Genomic DNA, 10,377 nt, shown 5'->3' on the forward strand with positions numbered 1-10,377 from the left:
CAGGCGGACAAACTTTCGAAATTACAGTAGTTACAATTTTCAACAACAGATGGCGCTGCAAGTGATGTGAAAGATATAGAAGACAACGCAGTCTGTGGGTGCGCCATTCTGTACGTCGTCTTTCTGCTGTAAGCGTATGCTGTTCACAACGTGCAAGTGTGCTGTAGACAACATGGTTTATTCCTTAGAACAGAGGATTTTTCTGGTGTTGGAATTCCACTGCCTAGAACACAGTGTTGTTGCAACAAGACGAAGTTTTCAACGGAGGTTTAATGTAACCAAAGGACCGAAAAGCGATACAATAAAGGATCTGTTTGAAAAATTTCAACGGACTGGGAACGTGACGGATGAACGTGCTGGAAAGGTAGGGCGACCGCGTACGGCAACTACAGAGGGCAACGCGCAGCTAGTGCAGCAGGTGATCCAACAGCGGCCTCGGGTTTCCGTTCGCCGTGTTGCAGCTGCGGTCCAAATGACGCCAACGTCCACGTATCGTCTCATGCGCCAGAGTTTACACCTCTATCCATACAAAATTCAAACGCGGCAACCCCTCAGCGCCGCTACCATTGCTGCACGAGAGACATTCGCTAACGATATAGTGCACAGGACTGATGACGGCGATATGCATGTGGGCAGCATTTGGTTTACTGACGAAGCTTATTTTTACCTGGACAGCTTCGTCAATAAACAGAACTGGCGAATATGGGGAACCGAAAAGCCCCATGTTGCAGTCCCATCGTCCCTGCATCCTCAAAAAGTACTGCTCTGGGCCGCCATTTCTTCCAAAGGAATCATTGGCCCATTGTTCAGATCCGAAACGATTACTGCATCACGCTATCTGGACATTCTTCGTGAATTTGTGGCGGTACAAACTGCCTTAGACGACACTGCGAACACCTCGTGGTTTATGCAAGATGGTGCCCGGCCACATCGCACGGCCGACGTCTTTAATTTCCTGAATGAATATTTCGATGATCGTGTGATTGCTTTGGGCTATCCGAAACATACAGGAGGCGGCGTGGATTGGCCTCCCTATCCGCCAGACATGAACCCCTGTAACTTCTTTCTGTGGGGACACTTGAAAGACCAGGTGTACCGCCAGAATCCAGAAACAATTGAGCAGCTGAAGCAGTACATCTCATCTGCATGTGAAGCCATTCCGCCAGACAAGTTGTCAAAGGTTTCGGGTAATTTCATTCAGAGACTACGCCATATTATTGCTACGCATGGTGGAGATGTGGAAAATATCGTACCATAGAGTTTCCCAGACCGCAGCGCCATCTGTTGTTGAAAATTGTAACTACCGTAATTTCGAAAGTTTGTCTGCCTGAAAACGTACTGTTGTCCCAAGCATATTGCAACAAACGGTGTATTTCTATCGCTGCTCGTTTAGTTTTTATTGCCGTTTCAAATATACCGGTCATTTTTGAAATACCCTGTACAACCCACATCTACGTCCGTTTCCTCTCGGCGCTAGGCGTCATTTAACAGGATCGCGCACTGCCAGGAACGTAGGCGTACAACCTGCCATCGAAGCCGACATGATAGTAATTATTCCCGGCGGGACAATACCACACAGTTTCTTTCAGCATTTTCTGGAACTTGAACGCCTTGAATTTGGCTGTACAAATGCCTGTTTGGATGCGATGTCACGCAGACGGCGGCACCTGTGCACACTGCAGAGTCTGGTTCGTCCTGTGTCAGTGTGTCTACAGACGGGGACAGTCTCATACTTGGGCTTTTCTTGGGAGGAAACGGCAGACACGCACTGCGCTTGCTGGCACCTTTACCGCATTTAGAAAGTTCAAGCCCTTAACCCAAGAAATTTTATGCGTCCCACCGTTGTCTTCTGCCAGTGGTTTTTGCGGAAGTGTGCTATTCAGCCTGAATTAGCGCACTTTGTGCTTTTCTCGGATGAGGAATCCCTTATAAGGGAAGATGTGCAACAACCACCATCAGCACGTGGGCACAGGAAAATCCGAATGCCAACTTTGTTCGTGGTCAAGAAGAGCGCTTTGCCGTCAAAGTTTGGGTAGGTTGGGCAGGCGATAATCTGATCAGTCTATACATCCTGATCCGACGACTGAAAGCAATGACGCTCCAAACTTCGTAAGGGGATACTGAAGGCAAGTGGGCTTCAAAAAATCTATTTTTAGATTTTAGCATATATGAAATGCCTGGTCTTTCCTGCGTCAAAGAGTTTTGTTTTATATAAATACGACAATTTTTTCGTAAGATATGATGGTTTTCCTGAAGCACGGTCTTTGCCCGAATGATCCTCACACTTGGTGCAAGTACAGGAGAAGTGCCAGACATAACCACAAACATTCTTTACCTGCATCAGTAATGAATGAAATTAAACTCATATTTACAAACCTTTGTAAATATACCTTGTTGAAGAAATGTCTTCATGGGAAAACCCAAAATTAAAATGAATGTGTGAATTCTGTCATTGGAACCAGTTACCGAATACTGTATTTGTTGAGCTTACAACCCTCAAATTTGGTGTTTATGGTGCTATTTTATGCTTCAATGATAATGATGGAATTATTGGGCATAAAATCTAGTGGAAATACTGCAAAATGCTTGGTGCAACTAGATTAAGAGATAATCCGCAAAGCAGATATTGCTAATTCAAAATGCAGAAAAGAAGACAGACAGAAAAGAACAGAGACCAAGAGAAGAAAAGATCAGTATGATTCAGATGATGCTCAGTATAGTGCAGGAAAATATTATTGGTAAGCAATTCTCTTTATTAACTATACTACAATTGCACTATTAAACCTTAAATTGATTCTTCTCAAAACTACACTTTTTTACTTTCAGGTACTTTTATTTGATAAACTGATGGGATTACAAACATGAAATTTGGTCAATTTGTACTGCAGATGGTAATAAGTTATTACAAGTAAACTGAGAACCACCAAACAATCAGAAACTGTTTTATAATGAATAATGTACAAAAAAAGTTAAATATTACTTGTGGAAGAATAATTTTTTTCTTCAAAACCACAAGAGGCATTATGTTCATTTTGCTTGTAAATTGAGGCATATACATTATATATGTGCAGTAAAAATTTCATTGTTGTATCATATACAGTTCTTTTGAAAAGTGTATCCATTCAAAGGGAAAAATAGCATTGGGAGAATAGGGATAAAACTGCTTTCCGTCTGACCTTAAGGGAAACACTGCTAGAGTTATTGGAACATGTTCCACTCAGCGTGTGACAGAGCAGGTGGTGCATCAGCGCACTTTGCTCATGCGGTGCGAAATCATTTGGAAGAGAACTTTGGTGAGAACTGGATAGGGCGTGGTGGGCCTATGGCAAGGCCTGCGCGTTTACCCGACTTCACGCCCCGTGATTATTTTTTATGTCTGGCGATACCTGAAATATGCTTTATACGATGAAGAACCTATCAAATGTTCAAATGTGTGTGAAATCTTAAGGGACTTAACTGATAAGGTCATTAGTCCCTAAGCTTACACACTACTTAACCTAAATTATCCTAAGGACAAACACACACACCCATGCCCGGAGGAGGACTCGAACCTCCGCCGGGACCAGCACCTATCGAGACGGATGAAGAGCTCATAGTGCGAATTATGGCAACCTATAATGCATTTCCCACTTTGCCAGGGATGTTTGAAAGAGTGTGACAGTCACTCAGGCACCTTTGCACGGCCTGCCTTCTAGAAGGACGTTGTGATTTCGAGCTGTTTTTGAAACACCTGGCAAATAAAGGCTGGGAAATGTCAAACCCATCTCTCTTTTACCTTTATCCCACACAGAAAGCGTTTGTTGTATGCCTACCTTCGTGCTGCACGGAGTTGTTAAAGACGCCACGCATCGAACGCTTACAGATGCGAATATGGGTTGCTATGTGTAAGTTGCTTGTTATGACCCACTCTACCAGCCCTCTCATTTTTTACATTCGTTTTAGAAACACTATGTATAACAGCAAAAGAGACGAGATGATACCGTGAGCCGCGCGGGATTAGCCGAGCGGTCTTAGGCGCTGCAGTCGTGGACTGTGCGGCTGGTCCCGGCGGAGGTTCGAGCCCTCCCTCGAGCATGGGTGTGTCTGTTTGTCCTTAGGATAATTTAGGTTAAGTAGTGTGTAAGCTTAGGGACTAATGACCTTAGCAGTTAAGTCCCATAAGATTTCACACACATTATGATATCGCGAGTGATGCACGCAGAATGAATCTTAGGTTGATCGTTTCATATAAGTGGAAGAATTCAACGCCGGTAATTCATTTATGTGTGTTAAAGTTGGGACTATGATTTCAAACGTGTCTGTGAAACAGCCAGAAATCGTAATGAATGATATTTGACAATGAATTTAAAACTGTTGTAGAACTTGTCTTGTTCAGGACTTGTCCAGTCGTTAATAATACGTGCTCGCAATTATGGAAGGGCATGAAACCTCCCACTACAACTAACAATCTCAAATGTGAAATAACATGCTGGCCCCGTGGACACACTGGATAAGGCGAGGAGGAAGAAGAAGAGTCGCAATAACAACTTTTATATTAATAGTATTGGTTGCAGCAAACGGTTATTCTTGAAAACGAATACGATCAATGCATCACAGTTGTAGTGTTAATTAAATAATCCGATTGCCAAAGATAAATTAAACTGTGCTAATGATCTACCAGCAAAAGTTTACAATGAATCACTGCACGAATGCCTACAATTTAATAAAAATGAATTTAAAATGTGAGGATATACATGTTCTATCAGACATAAAGGCCCTTTATCTGGGAAACTACGCATATTTCTACAAAGGACATCTGAATGTTGGCCGGCCGGTGTGGCCGTGCGGTTCTAGGCGCTTCAGTCTAGAACCGCGTGACCGCTACGGTCGCAGGCTCGAATCCTGCCTCGGGCATGGACGTATGTGATGTCCTTAGGTTCGTTAGGTTTAAGTAGTTCTAAGTTCTAGGGGACTGATGACCACAGATGTTAGGTCCCATAGTGCTCAGAGCCATTTGATCCATTTTGAGCCATCTGAATGTTGACAAATCCACAGACTACGGAAGCGTGAGAAGATGTACCGCGTCACAGACAGTTGTTATCAGCAGACTTACAAGTGTCATAAACGACGTATTATTACCCTCCTGTTGATCCATGAGCGTTAACACACCGCTTCTGGGAGACATGCCAGCCCAGATCGAATGCGCCTGGCAGATTAAAGACGATGGCTCGTGTACTGGCCAGGGGGCTGTGGTTTTTAGGCAGTTGCGCACGTCCGTCTATGTGAATACATGGCTGGTAACCAAGCCCCGTCTCAGTTAGACGATTTACATTTTGGAAACGTTCTCACACTTTCATATGGATAACAGTAGAAGCAGAGATATGCAGGTCAACAGACTACACCCCAGGGATGGAAGAATGGGGACTGGAAAGTCATCCGACCACCCTCTACCACTAATACCGCCAAATCCAGAACAACATGCCGATACTGTGAAGACACAAGATACGGCCATTAGAAGGAAGATAAATAAGGTATTACTACGCGAAAAACGTTCCCTTTGCTTGAAACATTAAATGTTAACGCATGTAGTATTTACTGAGTCATATTCACTAAAATACAAGTTTCTGTAATGCCGTACATTCTAACCTTATTTATTATACATTTGTAACCGTGTAGTTTGTAATTAAAACACAGTGGAATGAAACAGATCGAACGATCTGGACAATGTGGTCAATATCGCTTTTGATGTGGACAAATGCATTGCGGGTTACACTCAACAATAGCATTTTTTTCTTTTATGACTCCACAGATTCACGTTTACCGCCTTTATATGCACTGCTGTCCTTACGCGAAATTCGCTCGCTGAATATTGTGAGTAAAAATGAAGTTGCATCCCGTGTAGCTCTTTGTTCTGCCACAGGCGATGGTCACTCCCTTAAAAATAAAGTGGGAAAAGGAAAGAGCATTGATATTATTTATCGACTGAACAATCAAACAAATGTTAAAAAAATAAATAAAGGGGAAGAGGAATATTTGGCTCTAGATTGTTCCATTCACCAGCAACTTATGTGCCCAATTCAAATGTAGCAGGAAGCGAACTCCTAGTAACAGAATTCCGTGGCTATATGGAAGCAGCCTACTTGCACGTTTATCACAGTCACGTCACAGGGCAATACAGGATGATTTTAAAAAAGTATTCCGTGTTTTGAGAGGTGGTAGAGTAGACCAAAACAAGAAAAAGTGCGCAGTAAACGTGGTCTCTATTTAAGAGTTGTGATCACTTGTTTAATTTAGGAGATACGTTTCACAGTAACTATGGTGAACACATGCTCCTAAGATATACATTCTAGTTCCTATGTTTAGTGGACATTATTGTCTTGTTTTCTATTATAAACACCCTGTATACGAAAAACACGACGAATCATTTATTAAAATAAAGTGCCTCAAAATAAACTCAACTTTTGCTTTGTGAGAAGTCGTTGCTCTGATATAAGGTTCTTAACCCAACCTAAATTTACACAGTAGATTATCACTAATTAATCTAATTGAATTTCAGTTTGTACTGCGATTACACAGTCTACTACTTCTGTCTATCGCTAGGTAAACACTTTGACTCTCATTTCGACGAGTGTTCCACACTCGACGTCAACTGACCCACGGCTGGAATAGGTCGGAAACTAATGAAAGCAGATGGAACTACAGGAACTAGAGCTGACCGAGAGTCAACGCGTGGCTGCTTAAAAACTGAGCTCGGCGAATTAGTGTGTAACTGGTCGGCTTAGCGGATCCATCAAAGAGTTACAGTTTTCAGCGCTCTCCGTGGTGGGAGGCGTAACTATTGGTGGATAAATGGTGTTTCTGAATGTCTTGAAGAGAAAACGTAAAGCAGTTCCTTGTATGTGCGCCATCTAGGAGACGACTGACCATATTATGTGTAGCATCCTTTGAAGTCTGAAGCCGTGTACCGCGTGTGGCGGAAACACAGCATAGGTTATCTGTAATTTTTGCAGACCATTTTGCAGAATGTTCTGGAACGTCATCCTGTATATTATATGTTGCAGACAGTAACCGCCTGTTAAACCATTCCTGTGGGGTCTTCCCCATACCGACGTGGTTGCGAGATAGGCCCCACCAACGGCGCAGGTGTAGAGAGGGTGCAATAAATGTTGGAAAAAAGAAAGAATGACAGCTGCTTAAGTATCATTCCAGAGAGGTATGAGAGTTGTCTTCTATGGGAAGAAGCCTTTCCCTCAGACCGCGACTGTGAACGGTCATTACGCAAAAATATACTACTTGACCAGTGGCTCCAGATTTTATCTGATTACTGCGGGCAGATGACTGGAAAGAAATGAAACGGTGGAGGAATGCAAATGTAACCTTCATGCGCCTGATCAGTGATATTACAGGAATGTTTACTTGTTATACTAGTTAACTAAATAGTTGCTTTTGAGTGGAGGTTATATGAGATGATTGATACAGTTTCCAATTTCGATATTTTGAAGATTTTGTTTTCACAGTATGGAATAAGCGATGCTCATCGATGCTCATCCAAACATTGATATACACTCCTGGAAATTGAAATAAGAACACCGTGAATTCATTGTCCCAGGAAGGGGAAACTTTATTGACACATTCCTGGGGTCAGATACATCACATGATCACACTGACAGAACCACAGGCACATAGACACAGGCAACAGAGCATGCACAATGTCGGCACTAGTACAGTGTATATCCACCTTTCGCAGCAATGCAGGCTGCTATTCTCCCATGGAGACGATCGTAGAGATGCTGGATGTAGTCCTGTGGAACGGCTTGCCATGCCATTTCCACCTGGCGCCTCAGTTGGACCAGCGTTCGTGCTGGACGTGCAGACCGCGTGAGACCCCACACAATGATGCCGGGTATTGGCCCTGTGTGCCTCGGTCGTATGCAGTCCTGATTGTGGCGCTCACCTGCACGGCGTCAAACACGCATACGACCATCATTGGCACCAAGGCAGAAGCGACTCTCATCGCTGAAGACGACACGTCTCCATTCGTCCCTCCATTCACGCCTGTCGCGACACCACTGGAGGCGGGCTGCACGATGTTGGGGCGTGAGCGGAAGACGGCCTAACGGTGTGCGGGACCGTAGCCCAGCTTCATGGAGACGGTTGCGAATGGTCCTCGCCGATACCCCAGGAGCAACAGTGTCCCTAATTTGCTGGGAAGTGGCGGTGCGGTCCCCTACGGCACTGCGTAGGATCCTACGGTCTTGGCGTGCATCCGTGCGTCGCTGCGGTCCGGTCCCAGGTCGACGGGCACGTGCACCTTCCGCCGACCACTGGCGACAACATCGATGTACTGTGGAGGCCTCACGCCCCACGTGTTGAGCAATTCGGCGGTACGTCCACGCGGCCTCCCGCATGCCCACTGTACGCCCAGCTAGCACTCAAGCTTATTTCAAGGTGGATATTGAGTTTACGTTCAGTTGAAAATTCAAGATTGAAAAATCAACCTGTTACACAGCCTGTTTCAAGGTGGGTATTGAGTTTAGGTTCAGTTGAAAATTCAAGATTGAAAAATCAACCTGTTACACAGTTTACATCAAGCTGTAAAAATTTAGCTTGAATTAAAATAATTTTCCCAAGCTTGAAATAAACTGTAATTTCCCTGGAAGGCTGTACAGCAGATGCGCGCGCAGCATAGCTTCCATAGACGTCCACGGGAAGCGCCACAAGCGTTTATAAGCCGTGACGTAAGGGTGTTGCCGTGTGTGACGTCATGACGGCGCGGAGTTTGGTTTGAGTGTGGCTGTCTCCAGTTCTGTTTTATCTTATTTTATTTACTTTTCTGAGCCTTGCTATGTTTACGGCCATTTTACCTTTGTGACGCGCGTTAATGGTTGTGGTTTGTTGACAAATTTGTTTTATACTAGAAAACAGTTCGGTACGTTCATGTTACAAATGTTAAATATTACGTAACGTAAAGTTACGTTTACGGCCATTTTACCTTTGTGACGCGCGTTAATGGTTGTGGTTCGTTGACAGGTTTGTTTTATACTAGAAAACAGTTCGGTACGTTAATGTTACAAATGTTAAATATTACGTAACGTAATTAATTAGGTTCAATAAATTCAGATTAATATTTATATAGCTTAAAACAAGCTGTAAATACCAGGCTGTATTCCACGTGTGTAGGTACAGCTGGAGCCAAGCTTGATAAGTCAAGCTTGAAATATAGCTTGAATTCTGCCAACTTTGATGTTTATTTCAAGCTAGAATCCAGCTAACAGGCTTGAATATTCCAGCTTTGATCAAGCTTATATACTTGAACTTTACAGCTGGAAACAAGTTTGAAACCGGCTTACTGTGCTATCTGGGCGCCCTCGCTCAAAGTCCGTCAACTGCACATACGGTTCACGTCCACGCTGTCGCGGCATGCTACCAGTGTTAAAGACTGCGATGGAGCTCCGTATGCCACGGCAAACTGGCTGACACTGGCGGCGGCGGTTCCTGGTGTGTCCGCTGTGCCGTGCGTGTGGTCATTGCTTGTACAGCCCTCTCGCAGTGTCCGGAGCAAGTAGGTGGGTCTGACACACCGGTGTCAATGTGTTCTTTTTTCCATTTCCAGGAGTGTAGCTATGAGGGTTTTTATGGCAGTGCAAGTGACTGCAGCATCCTTTGAGCGCAATTTCTCCAAACTACTTGTGATGATAAATTACTTAGTGTCGAGTACGGGTGAAAACAGATTGTTAAATATAGCCATTTTGTCAATAGACTATGACAGAGCTGATAAACTTGTCTTCAGTGACATAATAAGTGACTTTGCTTCACTGAAAGGACGATTTCTTCTTCCACCCTGTCCAATCTGCGCTTCATGTTTCGTCTTTAGGGCAGTTGTATATCATATGTGTTCGTTACTGAGTAACGAATACTCCACGAGGCTCGACGTTCCGTTTCGTTACCGTCTGAATCATTTTGTTCCTGGCGCGCGCTGTCCGAGGCGTCTTGTCACGGCCCGGACGGCTCCCCCCGTCGGGAAAAAAAAAAAAAAATGGTTCAAATGGCTCTGAGCACTATGGGACTCAACTGCTGTGGTCATAAGTCCCCTATAACTTAGAACTACTTAAACCTAACTAACCTAAGGACATCACACACATCCATGCCCGAGGCAGGATTCGAACCTGCGACCGTAGCGGTCGTGCGGTTCCAGACTGTAGCGCCTTTAACGGCTGGGCCACTCCGGCCGGCCCCCCGTCGGAGATTCGAATCCTCCCTCGGGCATGGGTGCGTGTGTTGTCCTTAGTGTAAGTTAGTTTAAGTTAGAATAAGTAGTGCGTAAGCTTAGGGACCGATGGCCTCAGCAGTTTGGTCCCATAAGGCCTTACCACAAATTTCCAAATTTTTTACTGGTAT

The sequence above is a fragment of the Schistocerca cancellata genome, chromosome 6, assembly GCF_023864275.1.
Source record: "Schistocerca cancellata isolate TAMUIC-IGC-003103 chromosome 6, iqSchCanc2.1, whole genome shotgun sequence".
NCBI classification, from domain to species: domain Eukaryota; kingdom Metazoa; phylum Arthropoda; class Insecta; order Orthoptera; family Acrididae; genus Schistocerca; species Schistocerca cancellata.